Here is a 24,384-nt window from a genome sequence, read left to right as displayed (position 1 = left end):
GAGGAACTAGGCCCAATACTGAAGGATATATATAATTCCATCTCTATAGAATGTCCCTTTACTGCTCAGTCCCAGGAAGCCCATATAGTGGTTTTGCCTAAACCAAATAAAGATCCTACTCATTGTCAGAACTATAGGCCTATATCATTAATTAACGTAGATCTAAAGGTATATGAAAAAATTATCGCAAACCGCCTAGGGGCTGTTTTACCATCAATAATACATAGGGACCAAGTAGGATTTGTCCCCAGTAGAGAAGCCAGGGACAACACTTTATCAAGACGCTGACCCTAATGAGATATACAAAAGCCAATGGTCTTCCACTATGTATCTTGTCGGTGGACGCCGAAAAGGCTTTTGATCGGTTAAGCTGGGAGTTCCGGTCTCATACCTTACTACAGATAGGTATACCCAGAACGGTAGTGGATAAAATTATTGCTTTATATATAAGACCTACTGCAAGAGTCAGGGTAAATGGCTGTCTCTCATCCCCGATAAACATCCGGAATGGTACTAGACAGGGATGCCCACTTTCCCCAATGCTATATATACTAGCCATGGAACACCTAGCCGAAGCAATTAGGAAAAATATATCTATAAAAGGGGTACATGTCTAAAAGGAACAATATAAAATGGGCTTCCCAGATTTGAGAACATATTACTACTCTACTTTGGTAGCTCACATATTGGATCGAAAATTTAATGGAGGGGAATAAACTATGGGTCAATTTAGAGAAAGATATCTCTCCCATTCTTCCATACTCAATACCTTGGATAAAACCCGAGCTGAGACCTCTGAGATTAGCCCTTCCCTTCTGCTTACCTCCACTTTTGAAAGTATGGGATAATATGGTAAAGGAAATCCGGATTTCTACTATTGTAGGACCCATGACTCGTATCAGGGGAAATCCAATATTTAAACCAGGGGAGGTGACTAGACAATTTTTTCAATGGGCCAGTAGCTCACCTTCACCTATAATAGATGCCCTCACAGCAACACACCTGAAATCAATGATATCTCTGATGCCGGCACATGAACATAGGTCATGGCTTCAAAATTTCCAACTCAGAGCCCTATGATAGTTTGCAGGAGATAGCTTCGCTACATAGATCACTGACCTGGTTCGAAAACCTCTGCTGTCAGACAGAGAGAGTAACCCATGCGATCTCCATATTTTATGATAATATAATTAAGGCACGTTTCCCATCAAGGCCGTATTTTATTCTAGCCTGGGAGAAAGATCTACAAACTCCCTTAACAAATGAGGACGTGCAAAAAGCATTTGCGTTAACTCATAAGACATCTATTGCCTCTTTATATCAAGAAAAGAGATATAAGATACTATCTAGATGGTACAGATGCCCGACTCTACTACATAGAATTTTTCCATCAAGATCACCAATATGTTGGAGATGTGGAAGGGAGAAAGGAACATATCTCCATATATGGTGGAGTTGTGAATATATAACGCCTTTTTGGAAACAGGTTTTTGAAACATATAATCAGGTAATGGGCAGGGGAGAAGTTCCATCACCTAAAATACCCCTCCTCTCAATTCTCCAAGGATCAATATATAGAACCAAAAAAGATATTTTTAGATACTTTATAGCAGCAGCAAGAATACTAATCCCACGATACTGGAACACACAAAGAGTCCCAAACATTAAAGAATGGGCAGTGGAAGTAAGTAAGATCCAGAGATATGAAGAACTAACGGCATATATTAATGAACGAGAGTCTCAATTGGAGGACATGTGGAAACCATGGAATAGATATAAAGAAACTATTGGATAGAGAGACCTGAAATAAAATGAGGAGATAGAAGTAGTTGAGAGCTTTGATTGGTAGCTGCATATGAAAATATTAAATATTTATGCAAAATATTTTGTATTTACCTAACTGTCCCTACCATAACAAATAAAGGGAACAGCAGGTATAGTAGAATTGCCTGACGTTCTTGCTACACTTGTCTGCTTTATGCCAGGATAAGTGGTTGGCTTCAGGTGGGATAAACACTATTATTAGCAGTTTACACTGATACAAATAATGAGGAAACAAATGTGTTTATATATGTGTAAATATTTGTTTGCCCCAGACTGTGAGAAACTTTACTATCTGTTGAATTCCACCATTGAAAGAAACAATATAACAATTTAGGATAAAAACGTATGCATTTGTCAGGATATTGCAACAAGGGTTATTAGCTGCTTGAAATATGAGGATTACTAGAAAAATAATTGTAGCTTTAAAAGTCAGATAAATGATATTTAAATTAAATGGGACTTGTGATTGGATGACTGGTACAAATAACATTGCCGACAAGTATTGTGTAATTGTGGTTGCTAGGCCCTTTAATGATTTTATGATAATTATTTTATTGATTTGTGCTACTTTGCCTAACCACTTGCCTACTGGCCATTGTAAAAAAAATCTGCCAGTACGGTGAGTGAGAACAGTCAATACAGCGTTGCATGACGTTCTGTTTTAGAGTGCCGCTGGTCACCGCTGGGTGAGAACGGTGTGTATAGGTGCCTTGCATTGTTGCAACACAAGTCACTGTTTACTTCTTTTTTTTTTTTTTTACTGTTTTGGCAGTATACAAAGTGTACACTGGATTTAGGCCTCATTCACACTTTGCGTATACCCGCGGCACCCGAGACCGTGCGTCGGATCTGTGCAAATTTTGTTGCAATTGTCGTGTGTCAGCCCATTAATTTTGACAAACGCAGCAAAGAAGCTCATGTAGCATTTTCAGCTGTGAGCTTCAAGTGTTTGTGCGCGTTTGACACATCTGAGCACACAGGCAAAAACGCACATTTTAACAAGTATTGGCACCCTTAGCATGTTACATGTTTGCGTGTACGCAATGCCAAAGTGTAAACAGAGCATTAGGTCTCTGCACCACACTCCAGTGTGCTGCGGTGAACTCCGGTGCCATCCAGTGCGCTGCAGAACAATCCAGCATGTCTGCATTTTTCTGGAAGGTACATTACATCAGCATTGTGGTGTTAACGGGGCACATAGAAAACAGTTGTGACTGCCGTTGATCCAGGGCTAAAAAATGCCAGTCACTACAGCTGATGTGAAAGAGCCCTCAGACTATTACAGCACTGAAAAATGGCCTGGTAATGAAGGGGATGTAACATGCTGGAATTGGGGTGGATTATAAAAGTTGAATTGTATTGAAAATATATGGGCTTGGAATTAATTGAGTAATGGCATTGTGGTATACACCTTGTAGAGCACCTTGTGAAGGCAAAAGTGATGTTACAGAATTATGATTTTTTTTTTGCACAAATGCCCTTGGATGAACTATTTAAAGTCCAACTCTGGGCTATTATTTTTATTTTCCCCTTGAAGTTCAACCCCTTCCCGCAGTATGTATATTTACTCCATATCAAGGGTGAGTTAATAAAACACTCTTCCCTTTATGCCACACTTCGCATGGCTACTAGCTCTTAGGAGTAGCTCCTGATCAAGTGAGCACTATGTCAGCTCTGACAATCTTATCAGAGACAGAATAACAGAATAAAAGCCTTCAGCCTGCAGACGAACACTGCCACCTTCAAGCAACAAATGGCCATCTGCAATTACATTAATTTAATAGTTTGACTGTTAGATACAGCTGCACTATTAAAAATAATAAATAAGCAAAAATTAAAACAATATTAAAATATACGATGCGCAAGACATATATGCAATAGAAAAAAAATGTAACGACACGTAAGTCATCATGTCCAACACAGTGCATTGGATGTTAGAACTCTGAGTGACATTCCATTACTGGAGCGGAGGGAGAGAATGGCTGCAAGGCCCTGTCTAGCAGACAGCAAATCCCCCCTCCCCAAAAGAAAAATGTCCTTCTCCTTAAGCAAAATCCTCCCCTCCCTACTAAGCAGAACTGCGCCCTCCCCCTGAGCCACAGTTCACCAATTATCTCTGCACCCCTCATCTACAGCTCACTTCTGCATCCTTTTCACACTGCTCATCTGTGCACTCCTGGATAACCACCTACCTTTGCCCCCTTGTCCACCTCTGCACTGTTCACCACAGCACCCATTCATCTGCTGCTCACCTCTGCACCACCACTCACTTTCTCTTCCTCCCACACCTCTCTTCCACTACCACTCACATTTATATCCTTCTGCAACTCTCTTCAATCCCCTTTGACCACTACAACCATTTCCACCACTGCAACTCCCTTCCACCTCTGTAACTCCTTTTCACCACTGCGACAATTCTACCTCTGCAGCCCCTTCCACCATTGCAACCACTTTCACCTCTGCAGCCCCTTCCACCATTGCACTCCCCATTCCACCACTGTACCATCTCTCATCTGTGCACCCCTTTATCCTTTGCACCCCCTGCCACCATTGCACTTCTATTAACCTCTGCACCCCCCTTACCCAATTTGCAAATCTCTCCTGAGGAGTTAAGTCAGGAATCCCCTTTCGGACGGAGAGTACATTAGAGGCAATGTTTGGGGTGGAGCTAAATGACGCTATGAGCGTTTACAGCCACCCACAGGCCAAGGACAGGGAACTAGACAAAGGGCAAAGTTGCCCAGAAGTAAAATGTCAAAATTAGGCACGTCAAAAAAAAATATGGGTAGTCGCAGAATTGCAGCCCAGGGCACCCAGCAAAAGATGTACCCCATGGGCCAGATGCTAGCAGGGCCCATGCCACAAGCCTGATTCTGTTATGTGGAGAGACAGCAGCTGTCTGTATTATGCTAATGCACAAACTGACAAAGCCTGTATTTGAAAAAGCACTTTGCAAGGGATCTAGACCATATTGGATGGAAAAAACTAAAAGCAAAGTGTATGTGCTGACATATTATTTCGCCAAGTAACTATTACAGCTTCAGGCTCACCTTTTATTTAATTTCAAAGCAACTGTTGTGCTAAAAAAAAATTAAAACATTTGAAAACCTGGAATTCTGAATTGATGAAGGCTTACTTTTTTACCTTGGAGAAAAAAGTAAATTATTTCACTAAATAAATACTGGAAGCAAGAAATCATAGATGACTGTTGCGTAACTAAAGAAGTTGAGAATCTTCATGTAACAGAAATTTCACTTCAATTATCCAATCACATGAAAAGCAAATTCTTCATTATTTATTTCATCTGCACATAATTGGGTATTCAACGTAAACAGTTTATTGTGTGAAGATTCTCAACTCGAGTTTAGACAATTTTGGGTCCAGAGTTTAGACAGTCACACAAACATTTTCGCCATGTCAGCATCCACACACGTGACCCATTTGTTTATTAGAATGCATTGCAAGGCAACACAGGTGTTTTGTTGCATTCACTGCACTGTGCTGAAGGTAAGTTTTGTTTGTACTGGGAGTGTATATGTGTTGGGGTCATATTAGAGATGAATGGGCACAAACCCATAGTACACATGACACGCAATGCTGCAACACAAAATTAAACATGTTAAAAGGCAAACAGAATAGTATGAATGGGCTATAAGATGTGTCACTGTAGGTTAAACTGACCAGTATGTAAAGCCACCTCCAAAACTATGTAGATACATGTCTGCACTGCTGTCCTGTGTACTGTGAATGCACGATGAAAATATTTGCTCTAGTACATCTGAAAATCCAATCCACCCACCAGATGCAAAATCACGAACACATAAAAGCGGTATGAAGTATTTCAAATGTAATATCTATAATCATCATGCTTAATATACTGTTATTCAGATAATTTATTTTGTGTTTCAATTTTATGCTTATTCCAGATACCACTAAATACAAGCCAGCACATGCATGGAATAGAATGGAGTAATGCTTTGCTGCTCCTTGTTCACTTCAATGGGAACTGTAGTCAGTCAGAAGCTTAGTTCAGAGCCATAATACAGCATGTCAACATCTTATTAAAGGTAGATAAAATAGACAAGATTAGTGCAAAACTGCCTTGTCATTAACATAACACCTTAGGGCTAATCCTGCTCATTTAACACAGCATTTGTAGTGTCAAAAGGCGGACATTTTACGGAAATAATGTGTAAATTATAAGCTATCAAAAAGCCAGCACATGATATGTTACACTTAGATAATAAATTACCAGTTGGAGTGAAAATTGCACATGTTCAAATATCATACATAGGGCAATGTTCATTCTATGTTTTATATGGTACTATTATATTGTGTAGCACCTTACAGAAGGGAAAACAGTAAAAATACATACATTATTAATGCTGAACATAATAGGGAACAAAAGCTATCAGGCCCCTGTGCCTTAGAACAGTGTTTCTCAAAGTTAGGGAGACGAGGGCCCCGGTTAATTCTTCCAGTGAAAATTCTTTGATATAGAAGGCAAAATCTTCTATGCCTCAGCAGTAAAAAAAAAAAAGAAGTACAATACAAGTATGGGAATGCAAAATATGTATTTCAAATGTGTTCAAAAGAGTAATAATTCGAAAAATATGAGCTATTATATGACAAAGTGGGATACTGGTCCCGAGTGAGAGAATAGCCTCCCAAATCATTGGTATTAATGGGAATGTAGCACCCAGGGAAGAGTAACCCCTAAATTCATTGATGTCAGTGGTATAATGGTTCCAGATGAGAATAACCTCCCAATTTATTGGTGTCAGTGGGATAGTGGCCACCAGGGAATAATAGATCCCCAAATCAATGGTGTCAGTGGGATGGTGAACCTAGGAAAAAAATAGTCTTTCTGTAGCGCTCACTCCATAAGGAGCCGCCAGAATAACCTGGGTCATCAATAGCCTGTCTAGGGATTTTAACAACCAGCTGCCCCATTAGCAATAACCACCCCCTTCTAGCGACACACAGAGCTGACACCCAGACCAGAAGTGTGAAGCTGAAGAACTTCATTAGCATATTCACACTGGGAGAGAGGGTATAGGGATCCTAGACATCCAGGGTGAAACAGACAGACTCCAGGCTCACCAGTCCCTTTTAGTAATTCACTGTAGATCCATTTGTAGCACAGTTGAATAGGGATAGGTACAGAATCTTCAATAGGAGAGACACCAGACCTGCTCCTGAAGTCCTCTATATTCCAAGCAACTCCAGCAGCCATAGCTTCCCTGGTTCTCCTCCTTAATTAGCAGTAAAGGCCTTCTCCAGGGTTGAGACCCAACGGAGCTTCATTATTCAGATCTTTCGGAATTTCGTTTTATTTTCAGGCCGGGTTGCAGATGATTAAAAATGTTGTTTAAAAATCCAGATTCATTTGCATTCAGCCTCGTTGGGATTTGGATATTCAGAAGCATCTGAATGTCTGAATTCACAAAATTTAGTCCAAATTTGCGTTCAGGACAAACAAAATTTACATGTCTATTCTGTATGTTAGCCAGGACGGTGGAGAGGTAGAGCAGCATAAACAGCAGAGCTCCCCATGTGTTACTAGCCATGTACTGTATACAAAAGCACAGTTTCAGGCTGTACAGATTCTGTACAGGACAGCTGCTAGAAGGTTGTGTGAGTTGCTCCAGGCTGCTGGATCGTCTGGTCCTCCATTGGTCAATCCAATCCAGTGACAGCAGTAGTTGTCGTAGCAGACAGGAAGCAACAGGCCGGTAGTTGAGAACCAATGCATTTGCCTTTATAATTTAATCAGAATCAAGGCATGATGCATATGAGAATATATAGTACAGTCTATTACAGAGTATAGTATGGTATTAAGGTAGCGTATGGATAATGCAACAGCATGAGTGTGGACACCACAAGGTTATTAGTAACACCCAAAACTCCAAGGTCGGCTGGAACAGAGCCAAAACTATAATAATTAGATCTTTCTACAACAGTTCTCAAGAGAAATAGGAAGACATGAGCTGATTAAGCTCTCCACATGCCACCTACTTTTGGATGATCTGTCCCATCATAGGTTGTCACTTAGGTCTCATGCACATGGGCCTTCTGCATTTGACAAAGGAAAAATGTATCTTGGAAGTATAACGAGACTTTTACTTCCCACATATTTCCTGCGATTAAATGTACTTACATTTACATGTGTTTACATGCATACATTGAATAGCTGCATAAAACCAGGCTAAGCAATACCAGAACACACATATTTTTGTTTTTTGAAGCTAGACAGATTCCACCTAGACGCTGCTACAAGTCTGGATATGCATTCAGGTTTAAGCTGGCCATACACCTATAGATTATCTGCAGATTTTCTATGGTCAGATGGGAAAAGTGCAACAGATTCCTCCATCTAGGCTAAGCTGTGTGGAGGAATCTCCCAGTGGGCCAAGCTTCAGTATATTCGTCAGCCCCGCTGGCTCTCAAAATACCTGAACATTGCCTGCATCCAATCAGATTGTTCAGGTATTTTAACAGTCAGCGGGGCCAATTAGCAAGATACTGAAGTTTGGCCCAGCGGGAGATTCCTCCATCCACACAGTTTAGCGTAGATGGAGGAATCTGTTGCACTTTTTCCATCTGACCATAGAAAATCTGCAGATAATCTATAGGTGTATGGCCAGCTTAAGAAAGCATTACATGTTTTCAGATGTGACTAGCAATGAGTTCCAAACAAATCTGCACTTATGTTTTTTTGATGCCCATGTGCATGAGGACTTAAACTCCAAACATTTCACATTTTTCAATGGCTAACACGATACTAGACTTGAATGGACACACTGAAATTTAAGACAGCACAATCATTGCACTGTGTATATGAATCAAATTCACTCAGCTCTAAAGATGGCATATGTACTGAGCAGATCTTCCCGAAACATTGAACGACATTTCAAGTATAACCTATGGAGCAGGAAATGGCAGATGTGAGTAGACACCTCCTGACACTGGCTTTCTTTTGATTTTTTTATTTAAGAGTTGGGAAGGGTTAAAACCCGTCATAATTTATTTTACCATCTGAGTCTCATTGTAGAGATTTCCTTTCACTTCCTCTCTTGTAGACTCAACAGGAAATAAGTGGATATATCTTTCCAATGGACGGAAAATCCCCAGCTGTCATGGAAACAAATTTCCAATTGGGGAATTTCCTGTTCTGGTGACAATGCAAAATGTGTCCCTTTCCTCACTTTCATTCTCCATGACATTGATGATCAGGACAGTTAAAGAGACAGAATTTCCCTAATGGGGACACAGACAATAAAGACCTGGCAGTGGGTCTAACCCCACACCAATCTATCCAAATCTAAAAAACAAAAGTTTTGCCTTTAGGCAGGCAGTATTGATTGAGCAAAGTTTTCCCACATGACTGATCACATCTCTTCCCAACAAGCCTGGCCTGGGATGTCTGCAGGTACATTGTGGACATTAAGCCCTCATTCACACGATCAACGGTGCGTGCACAGCCGTATCGGGCCACTCCCGGGAAGGACAGGTGCGGCGATGAGCAGCCTGTCCTTCTCTATGGGAGTATGCGGCTGTACGCTGCCCTACACTCACCCGACCTGCACGCCCGTACAGTGGCGGGCCTAAAAACCAAAAGGGCCCTGGTGCAAGATTTTATCTTGGGCCCCCCACCTAAGATGGGGCGAGGGTGCAGGAGCGGACCACACTGGCCCCCGAACCCCCCCCATTGGTCTCTAATGTTGCAGCAGCCTGCTGGACTCTGGACTTACCTGATACCCTGCAGAGCACACCATAGATCCTGCATAGCCCACCTGAGACTATGGTGGACTCTGCAGGGCCTCAGGTGGGCTGGTCGCCGGGGTCCCTTTCCCTGTACCTCCTCCCAACTCTTCTTACCTGCTGCTGCTGGGACCCGGCCTCCTCCACCCCCTTCCCTCTTACATGCCGCCCATAGTACAGCTGAAACCCATGTAAGGGGCCCCTCAGGCTGCCCAGACCCCTCACATGGGTATCGGCCATACTCCTGATGGCGGTGTTCTATCAAAGTTCGTGACTACGTTAGAATGTGTGACCGTTGACGTGGTCACACGTTGTAACGTAGTCCCGCCCAGTTTTTAGGCGGGGGAATGTGTGACCACCAATAGATGAAGCATTCCAACGCTTTCTCAGCTGTTCCAGGGCAGATCGGCATCGCAGATCATATGTGCAGGAGAACCGATGTGCCCTGGAACAGCTGATCGCTCCTGAAATGTCACTTTTATCCGACTTTGTGACTGCGATCTCACATTCCACCCCACTCACAAAGTCCGATAGAAGTAACATTTCAGGACCTAACAGCTGTTCCAGGGCAGATCGGTTCTCCTGCACATACGATCTGCGATGCCGATCTGCCCTGGAACAGCTGACAAAGCGTTGGAATTCTTCACCTATTGGCGGTCACACATTCCACCGCCGAAAAACTGGGAGGGATTACGTTAAAATGTGTGACCATCTCTATAAGCTGCTGCTACAATTGGACTCCCACTTCCTGGCAGAGTGGGAAAGGGACATGGAGGTAAGATTCACGGAGTCTGAAACTTCAAATATTCTCCGATACACTCACTCGTCCTCAGTCGATTCCAGAGTCCAGGAGACAAACTATAAGCTACTCACCCGATGGTACTGTGTCCCCCACACTTTGCACCGTATTTATCCTTCGGTGTCACCTTTATGCTCGCGAGACTGTGGAGGGCGGGGTACGCATTTGCACATCTGGTGGGATTGCCCCAAAATCCAACCTTTCTGGCGACAGATTCAATCACAGATTCATACCCTCTTGGGAATAGAGATGCCTTTCCTCCCGGCCCCCTTTCTTCTACACTCGGCACCTCAGGGTATATCCAAATATAGATCCAGTCTTATTCCCCATCTACTAAATGCGGCCAAGCGTTTAATCCCCCGACATTGGAAGAAGACAACGGTGCCTTCGGTGGAGGATTGGAGCAGGCTGGTCTCGGATATCCAGAATTCCGAGGAATGGCTGGCTACATGTAACGATAAGTACGCAAAACATTATTCTGTTTGGGCTACTTGGCTTCACTATAACCAAGACTCGACTACTGCCAAACGGCAAAAGCATGCAGAGAAGTGAACCTGATCTGCCTACCGATGTCATATTTCCTATAGCACTTGGCAGGAAGTAAAGCGATTAAGTACGTTAAGTTAAAGTCAGTTAGTGATACCCTAAGGCTGACCACTGTTGGTCACATGCAGGATCTGTATGTTTGTTTGTTTTTCTTTTTTACCTTGCACCCTTGACCCCCTCCCCTCCTACCCTCCCTCCCAGGTTCCTTCCCTAGTTCCCCCTGATAGGGTAATTGAATTCATTGATCACGGCCAGCCGGAAAAACCTTGTTGAACATGTATAAGTTGGGCCAGATTGTACTCAGCTAACTGATTAATCCGGCCTGTACTGTCTCTGATTGTTTGACCCTAATACCCTTGTTTTCCCTGTTTTCTCTGTCATAAATGTATGAAAACTCAGAAATAAAGATTACATTTTTAAAAAAACGTGTGACCATGTGACCGGGCACACATTGTAACATTGTTACTATGGACGCAGCCGGGAGAGGAGGTGAGTCACAGGACCCGCCCCCTTACCGAGAAGCCCGTCGGCAGTGCTAACACCGGGACCCTGCACTGCCCCATATTCCACTGGGCCCCCCCACCCCCGTGTGAAAGAGGGCAAAGGGCCTGTTCACACTAGCCTGTCCACTGATACACTGCAGAAGGGTGCGCTGTCACATTTAAAAAAATTTAACTTTATGCGTAGTGTACAAGGTGTACACTCCATTCAGGTCCCTGCATGGCAGAGGGGAGACCAGACCTGCGGTGGGATTCAGTGTACTGTGATAAAATGCAGCATGTTTGCATTTCATCGCAGCACACAATCCACTGTGTTGTAGTGTGAATGGGTCACATAGAAAACAAATTGTTCTCTATGTGTCCTAGCAGTGACCTGTGTTGAGCGGGCCTTCAATCATCAACTAAAAAAAATAACTTGCTGAAGACCACACCTGGTCGTATACTGTTTTCATCCAGGGGTAATTGTCTGCAGGTAATCGCAGTCTGCTCAATTGCTTGCAATGAGTTGCAGGCGGTGGCAGCTGTCATTGGATTATGTGAAAAACAAAAAAAGATGGTAAGCGCACTCCTGTAATGGTCTCCAATTCGCACAGGAACACAAGGATTGGACAGTCGAGCATTGGAAAAAAGTCATGTGGTCCGATGAATCACGTTTCCAGTTGCATCATGCAGATGGCAGATTGAGAATTTGGCGAGAACAGCATGAAAGCATGCACCCCACATGCATGAGTACAGCCCTTCAAGCCGGTGGGGGCAGTGTTATGGTTTGGGGCAGTGTTATGGTTTGGGGCATGTTTTCCTGGCATGATTTGGGCCCTTTAATTCGTGTGGAACAACATCTGAATAACACAACATACCAAAGTATCGTTGCTGATCAAGTTCATACTATCATGTTGATGGCGTATCCCAATGGAGATGGCTTCTTCCAACAAGACAATGCGCCATGCCACGGTGCTCGTATTGTGCAGGAGTGGTTTCAAGAACATGAGGGAGACTTTACCTTGCTTAGGTGGCCCCCACAATCACCAGATCTCAATCCAATTGAGCATTTGTGGGACGAAGTTGAAAGAGCCATCAGGCAGCTGGTTCCACAACCATCAAATCTCACAGAACTGGACAGTGCTATTCATCAGGCATGGTGTCAGATTCCTCGCATCACCTTTCAACATCTCGTGGAGTCAATGCCAAGAAGAAACGCCGCAGTATTGAAGGCAAAAAGTGGCCCAACAAAGTACTGATGGGGTGGTCATAATACTCTGGTCACTCAGTGTATAGCTCTGACATATACCAAAGTGCTGTACAGAGAACAATTAGCCAATCACATTAGTTTCTGTACAGAGGAGCTTACACTCTAATGCAGAATGGCACCAGCTGTGGTGGGACTACAAATCCCAGCAATACATTAAACAGCAGGAACAGTATATGAATTGGTCTCAGGAGTTTGCAATGGACTGTGCTCTGGACTGAGTATCACACTGGACTCGGGACTGAGTAACACACTGGACTCAGGATCCACCTGAGGTCCCACCTGAGATCCTGCAGAGCCCACCTGAGATCCCACAAGGCCCACCTGAGAGTGACCCTGCAGAGCCCACGATAGATCCTGCACAGCCCACCTGAGACTCTCTATGGTGGGCTCTGCAGGGTCTCAGATGTGCTGGTTGGGGTCCCTTTCCCTGCACATGCAGCTCCTTACCTGCCGCCACTGGGCCTACTCCACCTCCATCGCTGGACACACCGGACCGGCGCTGCTGGGCCCCGTACTACTCCGCCGCCGTACTAACGCTGCTAAGCTCCCAGGCTCCTCCGCCGCCAGACCACTGGGCCCCGGCCTCCTCCACCTCCTCCCCTGTCAGTGGGCCCCCCACAGTCTTGGTCAGGTCAGTCAGCCCGTCCCTGGTAGGAGCTTGTACCCCCCCTGATGGTGGCCCTGGTTGCAATTGAAAATCTCTATTGGCATACAAAAAAAACAAAACAAAAAAAACAGCAATAAGGAGGTGGCAGTATCTCCTCCTGAACACCAGGTAGCCTCTGTTCTACCTTTGAAAAGCAATGAAATGCAGATCTCTTTTCAGAGGGGCAGTGGAGCCTGTGGCCCATCAGAACAAATCCATAATGAGTGCATACTCTTTTTTAATGATGAACAGTGGCATGATATGTGCCTTGGAGTACATTCTAGCACGGTAAGTAGTCGCTGTCAGGATACTAACTACAAAATGTTGATGTTCTGGTAAAGGACTCCCGAGTCCTACATAGGATGTACCCTGAAATTCCAAATGTATGTTGGAGATGTCGAGGGGAGGAGGGTACACTCCTCCATATCTTCTGGTCCTGCCCTTTATTTATGACATATTGGACTATTATCTCCCAGGTCACTGGAATGCCCTTGAGGTATTCACCAGAGTCTTTTCTTTTGCCTGGCCAGACTGGCTTATCTTCTAATCCATCAAAGTCTCTATACAAACACATGATGAACGCTGCTAGAGCAATCATCCCAAAACATTGGTAGAAGTCTAAGCCACCCTCTTTGTCAGAATGGATCCGACAAATAGAATATGTTAATGAAATGGAAGAATTGATGTTTACAAGACGAGATGTACTGGATACATTTTCCCATATCTGGGCTTGTTGGGAACAATTTGTTACCACTCCCCAATATATTTCTCTCAGATTTACCTGAGACTGGTGTGGCATGGCATGATATGACTCCTTATACGAATGTCAAATAGGAGACAAATGGGTAGTTCTCTGTGGCCAGGAGGTCATTCTTCCTCTTTTTCTTTTTGTCCTTTGTTTATCTCTGTTGTTTCCTTCCTTTTGTTTTTTTTTTCCCCCTACGATCTCTTTGTTTTGTTTTTTTTCATACTCTTTGTAGTTATTTCTCTGTCCTCTCCCCTCAAACAACATTTAAGCCTCTTCTTAATACGGCCTTGGCCTGATGAAGTAGAATCTTGAAATGACACCGACATATGATCTGAGGATATTATATTTGTACACATTCTAAGAAACCTTCTAGGGAGGAATGCTATTGGTTGTTATTTATGGGCCTTTGTATAGTTGGAGGGGAGGGGACGGAGTTTTTATTTTTTTCTTTATTGACATAATTGTCTATTGTGTATATTTGATTTTATGTTATTTGTATTGTTCCTGTAATTTTTTTTGTCCTTTTTTTGGTTTTGAAAATCTAATAAAACGTATTGAAATAATCAGTGCGTAAACAACAAGCAACCTTTATCCCTTGTGTGGTTACAAAGTGAGTTCCACCAAGATTTTCATATAAACGTAGATTAAAAAATCTCCCCCCACCATCTCCACCACCACATGTGCTTCTTGTATGAAAGTATTTGGATATAGAAATTAAAGAACCTGGTTGTTATAGGCAACACTGACCCTTTCCTTCCAGACAGTCCCAAAGCTCATAGAACCATTGCGTCTAAGAAGTCTAAATCATGTATAATCTATTTCAGTCGTTTACAATGTAATCAAACAAATGTATTCATACGTTCCCAATTTAAATGAATAACTTATTCCAGAAAGACACAACTGCTATGAGGTCCTAAAAAGGAAGGTATATAAAAAAAATACATTCATACACATACACTATGATTAACAAAGTGATCTTGAATCAATAAAAGGACTCAAAATAAAATTTTTTCAATGATATCATGTGAGGAAAACATTAACGTATAATGCAATCATTGGCCTCGTCTTTGATGATTCATTTTCTAAATTACACATTATGTACACAAATGGTGACTTTGATTTGCACCATAACAAACAGCAATCATAGCAGTATGGATTTTTCTACATGGATCCATGTCATACAGATACCTCACAACAGGCAATTATCATGAGCTAATGCTTTCAGTTTAAGTTTAATTACAAGCAGTTAGGTTAATGGTGCAATTATATTTGACAGTCCTTCAAACAAAATAGATCCGTTATTTATTGTAGTCAGTAAGTTGAAGATTAGACATCCAAAGAAATGTATCTCCGAATTACGGCTCCAATGCTTTCGCCCATAACAATTTTTCTGCCCCATGCTTCGCTTAAACAAAATGTATGCATGCCGCACTTTTTCAGAGCTCACCACCGCAAATGTGTGAACTGCACGATTGAAATGCAATGCAACTGCCGGAGCTGCCACAATGCCCTAGCCCGTCCACTAAGATGCAGTGTTTTAGTGGATGGGCCTTCAGTGAAAAAAAGAGAAAGGAAAAAAAAAGGAAAAAGAACAGCTTATGGAAAAGAGGAAGGTCACAGAGAGAAGAAACATGGAGTCAGAGGCTACAGAGATGGAGCTTGGCAGAAAGCAAGAAAGAAGCCAAGTAGTAAATAAGGGGACATTGCATATAATGGATTTAGAACAAAGCACAGGAAACTAGGACTTGTCATACAGGAGCCATTAGTTGTACTTTAAAGTTGAATCTTTGGTCAAAGGTACATTCCAGTTAAAACTGAAAAATATATCTGCAGATACCTAGAGTGAACACAAGTTACCTGCTTGTGTCTTCCACACCCATATGGAGTGCATCAGGCCAGGACAAACACTACTGGTGAAATGTCTGTGTTCAAGCACATGAAGTGTTAGAAGGGTATGACACTGAAGATTGGTTATTAACCCAATGCACACTGCTAAATATCCTTACATATAATTTTCTAGTAAACGTTTGCATTAAAACTGGGATTCTTGCCAATAGGGGGTGAACTGACACAGTTGGAGAACTACAGACTCAGGTCTGATCACCGATTGGAAATATACAATAGAACTGTAGAAATTCTGAAGCCACAAAAAGAATAACGATTATAAACTCAGCTTATAAGCCTCCCCCATAGCCTTGGAGTTGGGGTGCAGGAAATGGTCTCTTGGGGTCTCTTCATGTTCGGATGCTTCCTCCATCATGGCGGCGGGTTGAACACTAGCTTAGCCTCCTGGCCTTGTGACTCCAGAGAAGAACCGTGACTCAGCTGCATCATCACAAACTATGGTTGTACTTGGATGATCACATGCATGGACAAGCTGACAAGTAGGATCCACTCCATTTTCTTTCAATGAGTTTGTTTTAGAAACACATGTGCTACTGTTTCCTGTGGCCTTGCAGTGCTGCCCTGCTCTGGCTGAATCTTTCTGAATATCTGTTATGTCTGTAGAGCCATTCAGTTTTCCATGTATGCTTAAACCTTACAGGTGCATTACAGAGAAGTATGTGATTCTGTGGAGCTGCTATGCCTTAGCTTAATCTTGCAGGTATTTGCCTAAAACATCCATTAGCTTGCTTGTGGTGCTTTACCCTGCAGGTGCTTGCTGAGTGCAGGCTGCTGCCATGTGATCTGTTGCTAAAGCTTAACTAGATCTTACAGAAATGTGTTTGTTTGCTAACTCTGCCAGCTTCAATCTTGAGCCTTAACTCTTTGGGTGCCTTTCATGTGAGTATTTTGCTGTCGCCTGTGGTTCCCCAAGCATTGTTAATGTTTAAATGTAACTTCTGGTATTGTTGCTTCTTGCAGGCCTATCCTGCCTGTAATTCAGTAATCTTATTCAGGTCGATCTGTTCATCTTTCTGGTGGTTTTGGTAAGTGGCACTCTGTGTGCACTAGGTCACATGAATTGTGCCTGGTCAAGCATATGGAGCCACAGATCAATCTCTGGGTTCGCTATTCCGCAGATTGTCATCCCTACGGATAGAATTCAGTGATGTACCTCCAGAGTTATTCTGGAAGGCAGTAACCTGCTATATGTTCCTGTTCCATTACAGTGTCTATCCATGAGAAAGATCCATGGGGAAGTTTGTTCTGAATGTGGTTAAGACTCTTAAGTCGGGTATACACATTTCTATTTTTTTTTTTTCAACCTGTGGGCTGAACGAAAATATATATTACAGATTTCTCCCTCAACACTATTGAGCATTGATGGACGAATCCCAGGCTGTTTGCAATGTATTCTGACAGAATACCCGAACAGAGCTAGCAGCTTATTGGCTGCAAGCTCCGTGTGGCCAAGAATTTTCTAATCAGCTGATCGAGAGATGCTGGGAGGAAGGGAGCAACAGCAGCACTCACTGTGAAAATTTTGGCCGGTTCATAAGGGACCGGGCAAGATTCGTCCCGTGTATACCCTACTTTAGACCAGCAAATGTTCTATGTGAGGGCACTGTAATGCTAATGTAATGGTAAACTAGCAATATAACAGTATTCAATGGTCTTAACGCATAAACTCCAGACAATTCTTTGTTTTTAGTTTAGGAAAGGGCTAAAATTTTAGATTTTGTCACAGGGCAAGAAAGCACAGGCACAATAAAAATATTGCCAGGAGTTTTACTGCTCTACTAAAAATGTTTTCGTCTGTGCCCCGGATAGAGAGGATTCCCATCATTTCCTGTCATGACAGGAAGTGAGGGGAAATATTCGTAAAAGGGATAGTACTCTTTCTCACTCTATCCAAAATGAAATAGTCTCAATCTTTCTCCCAGTTTTAGTGAGGCCAGTCCATGGATGACGCTATTCAATGAACCCTATTCGTGAAAATCAGGTCCCTGTTAGTACATTAGATGGGCAGAATTATTGAGCCATACCCACAGTGTCTATCAGGTAAATATAAACAGCACCATAAATCTACTCTCCGGTATCTAATATATGCCAGGTATGTAGCATAACCTAAGTATACACAACAGAAAGGGAGCAGAAAGCCAAAGCTAAACAAACCAGAAACAGCAGTTATTATGGAGGTTTCCCCACCGTGGCGAACTTCTGCATAGCCAATACATGCTAAACAGTGTATTGGGTTACAAACAGCTTACCTTAGTGAATCTTTTCTTTTACTGGAGGCATGTGCATTAAGTGATGTCAGAATTTACAAAGGATTCTATGAGACCTTTATGAATAACATTAAATACAAAATGGAGTCTTGAACAAGGTTGTATATCTTCATATGCTGGTGCTCTTTCAACCCAAGGTTGGACTTCAGAAAGCTACCAGTAACTGGAGAAGACATCAAACATCATTAGCAATGTCATGACTTTTCAAGATCTTCTCAAGCACCAAAGCCATTACAAAGTCAAATGATGGTGCCTCTATTCCCCAGATTTTCCATAACGGGAATGGTGAAACCAGATATGAGAGTGTGATACGTTTCTTATTGTCTTAGGGAAGAGGGAAAGGCACTAACTATTGCAGAATGGGAAAAGGTTAGCAAAAACCCTAAACGTATAGAAAATAATTTAACATATACAAAACTGGCATTTCATCTTGAGTGGATCAATAACTTTCCGTTAAAAAAAATTAAATAAAAGTATTTGATACAAAACAATAACCATATATAGGCCATGTAATATTGGAGCACCATACAAAGTTTAATCCCATCAAAATTTGCCCTGATTGCCCCCTGGGTCAGCACTAGACTTGGTAGAAAGCTTTCACAGGTAATTTTTCAGTACGTATTGTTCATTTCCAAAATTACTGTGGTTTTTCATAATCCAAACAACATTTTTCCCAGGAAACGATAATATTTCAGTTGATTTTATGCTGTCTATACCGTAGTTGATAATATGCTGTCACTGGCCCACACAAATGAGTTATCAAGCTAGCTATTTGAGCTGCCAACCCATTATTCATTAAATCATGTGATATATCAACACACCCCAGGAATGTCCAATGCAAAAATATGTGCCAGCTGGAATCCAGTAATGAGGCAAGAGCCAAGCAAGTCACCTTCCATATCAACATGTGTACCACATATACATATTCCTAATGAAGACCACTCATTCTGTATATAATTCACCCAGTACCCCCTGTATCTCTGCCACTCAAAAAAAGCAAAACTTTCTGTTGTAACTTGGCTTCATCCACACATGGCTCAAAGATCAATCCCTTGACATTGATGTATCATTTTTTATAGATTCAGTATTTAACATGCTAAATACTATTCCAAAACTTCACAGAATAATGTACCAAGACAAACGTTAAAATACCTCTGTTTTTTATTACTTCGAATTTTTAACATTTTGATTACAAAAGAGGCCTGGGCTTGCGGCTTTGCATTAAATTTCCAGTGGTATCAATAGGCTGGATGGTTAAACACAAGCAGAAACCATAAAGTTGCAATAATAAGTTAAAAAAATATTTTACAGATAGATTTTTGGCATTAAACAAATAGTTAAGCATATTGTTTTATGTTGCTGTTCTTGCTTTCTAAGGCACAGGGATTCAATTATTCCCTCATTTGAACATTGATGTTTTCTGTATGGTGTCAATGGAAGCGTTCTTGTTCTTACAGCTCGGAAATTAATTTCAACCCTCTCTTATGACCGTAAGACATTTTGAGACCTTCCATCTGCCAGACTCCCGGAGAGCATGGTTAGCTATGGGAGGAGGAATGGAGATGGCCTCATTGTTGGTAACATTTGTTTGCCAGCACAAGCAGGTTCTTGGATGTCCCCATGTGATCTCATCCAAATGCCTTCTATATATTCTATTTTATTGGTTGGCATGCTCTTTTAATTCCTACATTTTATTGCTCTCTGAAAACCAATTAGAGTTTGCTTTTCTTGACAATTCTTTTCATGCTTATATTAAACTTCCAACTTGTTTTACTTATAAAGACACAAAAAAATGATATGTTTGGAAACCATGCATCGTAAAGAAAAATAGCTGTCACGTCTTTTTACCCGGAAACAAATGCCTCTCCTTTTTTTTTCTTAGGAAACATGAAAATATCTCAAGTACCTTTTTTACTTAATGTGAAAATAAGTATAGTGCAGTTATAATGATGCTTACGAGAAACTAGCAGCCATACCAGATTTCTTTGTGGCTTCATAAGATTGCTCCCAATTGCAGTCCACATGCTAAGAGACTTTCCAATTTCCACCACAACTGGGATAATTTGCTTATCCTTATCTTTCCAACACTACAATTTGTTGTAGTCTTATGTTCACTGGGTTGGTTGTTATTTTTTGTTAAAAAAAGGATTGCATACTTTCAGGAGATGTCCTCGTAAATCAGAAAGTGCAGATGTTTAATAAGCGCTGCGCAAACTGTATTCCTGTATTATAATAATAATAATAATAACTGATCATATTTTTTGGTTTTGCTTTGCTTTATACACATTTCATTTTACAAATTATTATTTAAAATTGGTTGCATCCATTTGCGACATTCAGTGTACAAAACATGCTAGGCTTTCTAACAAGAAAGCCCAGCACTGCCACATACTTAGGTGCACCCTGTGACAAATCTGTATGGATATGTCAAGTTTATGGCTTATGTCTGCAAAAAATAGAAAAAATATATATTTGGTACATTTCTCCAATACATGCAGATTTTCTCTCTAAAAGCACAGCAAGTACAGAAAAATACCTGGTTATTTTGTCAGAAATCCAGTGAGCTTCTAATATCTTGTGCTTACTGCCTGTGCTGCACTGAAATTTCAACCAGCGTTATAAGCCCTACAGTAGGTTATGGAGATGAGGAGCATGTTCTGTAGTCTAAAAACACTTCCTGTCCTAGGGTGACAACACTGCTCCTCCATAGAAACAATAAAGTTATCAAGCATTATCACCCTAGAACAGAAAGTGTGTTACTGGTATAATCACCAAGTGAAAATAAAGGATAAAAAGAAAAGAAAAAAAAACAGCCACCACACCTTAGGACTGGATAACTGCATTAGATTTTTGTTTTTGGATTTAGATAAACTTTAACTATGCATAGTGGAGAGGTGGAGGTTTACACCACTCTGGTGTGAGTCATTCAGTGCAGTGCAACCTGATATTAGCCCGATGTACCTGATCTTCAGCTGCTATGGGAAAACATATACTGATATGTTATAATTTAGATTTACCTGATTTAAAATTATATAATAGATTTGTTTAGTCCTAAACATGCTATTCAAATAAAATATATGCAAAAACACTGCATTGCTTTTTACAGGCATGTGTTTTTACACCTAGTATAGTATCCAGACCTGTACATCTGGATATATATATCTGGTTTTGAAAATGGTACTCCCCTTTTACAAATACGTGCTTTGCATTATTAACTATATATTTTGATGTAAAATCTTCACAGAAAGCCATCCACACACTTCTTTCAGAAAATGACTTTGTCAGAGTCAAGTAGATGTATTCAGGGGTACATATTTGACAAAATACCATATTACTTGAAGATTTAGAATTAGTTTCTTTCCTCAAGGTCATTCTCAAAACAGTAGCTCCACCCAAAAAATCTGCCCAAGCTGATCTCCCAGAGACTGGACTTTCTCAAAAGACAGTACGTGATACTACTCCAATTTATACATCATTTTTCAAGACGTCTACCTCATTCCTTTACAGGAGACAGCTATGATTATCACCTCAGTGTTTCCTCTTTTAAGACTTCCATACTCTTACAATATCCCCTCACTCATCATGACAGGTACTCCTGATGGTCCCTGTCAGAAAGCCAGAGCCATAGTTCGAGGGTCGCCGTCTGCGCATGCGCCTGTTGTGGACCATAGAGTCATAATAGGAGCAGTGTCTTTGCATGGACGTGCGCACGGGCACGCGCCGACGTGTCATTTGAACAATTGGCGCCAACTGGGCTATAAAGGCTGTGTTCCGCTATCCTCCTATGCTGTCAGATCGTCAGCTTCCTGTGTTCTGTGTTCCTGTGTTTTCTGTATCCTGATTACACGTTACTGACCCGGCTTGGACTACTCTCCGTTGTTGCTTGCTCCTTGAAGACCCCGGCTTGTTTTTGACCTTGATTCTGCCTCACCCCTTGTACTGCGTTGCTAGCTCGTTGATGACCTTGGCCTGCTCGACGATCTTTCTGCCTTGTGTGTTCTGCTTCCAGCTTCCTCAGCTCATCGGATCTAAAGCCTTCTGGATCCTCTTCGGTGCATCCGCATCCTGCTTCCTGCCCGGATCTACGCACTTCATCTCATCTCACAGGCGCAACAGGCTAACCAGCATCTGGCACCCTTGCCCCTCTGTGCCCCGGCGCCCCTGTAACCAATCCAGGTGCTCCGGGACCGGAGCTGTGAGAGAGGCCGCCCTCGTCAACTCAGACTCCCCTAAGGTACGTGACAGTCCCCTTAAAATAATGAGTAGTCAAAATTGTGCACAACATTTGCTTATGAAGACTGCCATTATCTCACACAATCGGATATTAAAATGAGCAGGCAACAAAACATCAAGGGTATACATTACCTCTTTCTGTAGCTTTTATTAGAGCCCACACTGACTGGCAACACTCTATGTGGGAGAGCATAACACCATCTGAAAAAACACAGCATATATTATCCCCCAGACAATGAGAACAGAATTTAGCTTTACTTGTTAACGTTTGTCCAGCCAAAACATGTTTTATTATTTTTGTAAGTAAAGTTTAGAACCACTGTTAGGTTTTATCCAGGGCTCTAACTCCCTGTGGCGAGTCCCCAAGTGAGGGATAATCTACAACACAACACAGACAGAAAAAGAAAAAAAGGGCTGATGTTCAGCAGAGTAAGAGAAAGCTAGAAACCCTGTCATATGTTTATATCTGTTTGTGTTCCTGTTGCAGATATTCCCTCACATCCTGTCTTAAATAAATACCTGTGGCAGTGTGTGGCAATGCCATGGTGTCTTTTGTCAATATAGTCACCCAGAACTCTCAGCCACGGGTGCTGAGCAGTTCCAGAAAGCACAAACGTTTACTGGGAAAGAGCTGGCTTTGCAGTTCTTCCCAGGTTTTTCAGATTTGGCTTGGGTTCCTTGGAACCGGGAGATTTCAAAGAGCATTGGGAGGGATGAAACCTCCATTCCTGGATCCGGGCTTTAGCGGTGACCAGCACCGAATGATTGTGAACAGCCCTTATGAAGAGAATCATGTTCAGGGTTCCACCTGGGAGACAGATGAGGTCTCTGTATAGGAGTCAGGAGGGCTCCACCCTGGAACCAGTCTGCGTCTGGCGGACTGAGGAGCGTATAACCTGTGTGGTGAAAAGCAGCCTGTGTGGCAAGAGGACAAGAAACAGCCTGTGTGGCAGGTGGTTTGGATACAGCCTCTGTGGGAAAGGCGTTCAGTAAACAGACAACCTAAAGTCAGTGAGACTTTGAATATGTTATTTTGGATGAAGAAAAAAACTGTACTTAGTGTTTGAAAACCCCTGTGAGGGAAAGACGGTGTGAACTTTTGAGTTAATAAAAGCGGGCAGAGAAGCCCTTAAAAAGTGGAAAGCGAGTGGAAGTGTTCTTAATGCGCTACCATTGGAAGCTAAATCTCACATACCAAAGAGGAGTTCTAATCCTTCCCCACGCTACCCAAAACTAGAAAAAAAAAGTAATTGGCTTGATATGCAGAAAAAGTGGTTGATTTAATAAAGGCAAACAGGCTGATCAGTTTGTAAGGGATGATCCCTTAGCTTAGCGAATGACATGAAGTTCTGCTGACTTCCATCATCCAATCACGTGCAAGCAATAATATTTTTTTTTCTTTTGCTTGGATATGATTGGGTATTTGTACTTTGCAAAGTGAATTTTCACCGCATTTACTAACCTAAGGAAAAATTCCCCCGCATAGTGAACACCCTGTTTGCCTTTAGTAAATTAACCCCAATATCTCTACTCTTCCCAATCTAAACTGTCAATAATACAATAACCTCCGTGAACAAAAATTAGATAAATCTCTTCTATATGCCCTCTCTCACCTGATTGCAGATTTGTTTTTTCCAGTATGGAAGAGTTGTTTAGTTAAATAGTGACTCCAACATTACTTCTTGGAGGAGACATAAGTATATCTTTTAGCGAGGCCTTTACAATATGCTAATGAGTTGTTGCCTTTTTTCTAACGCTTTTGGTTATTTTTGTAAAGCAGAGAATGTGACTTTCACAAACATTCTTTGGTGGAGAGACATCCAGGTCTATGTGTTTTCAAAGGGAGTTGGGCCAGGTTCACACCTGAGCGTTTTATAGCGCGTTCCTACGCTCTGCAAAACGC

Source organism: Nanorana parkeri, unplaced genomic scaffold (genome assembly GCF_000935625.1).
Source record: "Nanorana parkeri isolate BGI_ZX_2015 unplaced genomic scaffold, ASM93562v1 scaffold286, whole genome shotgun sequence".
NCBI classification, from domain to species: Eukaryota; Metazoa; Chordata; class Amphibia; order Anura; family Dicroglossidae; genus Nanorana; species Nanorana parkeri.
Note: the sequence above shows the minus strand (reverse complement) of the source record.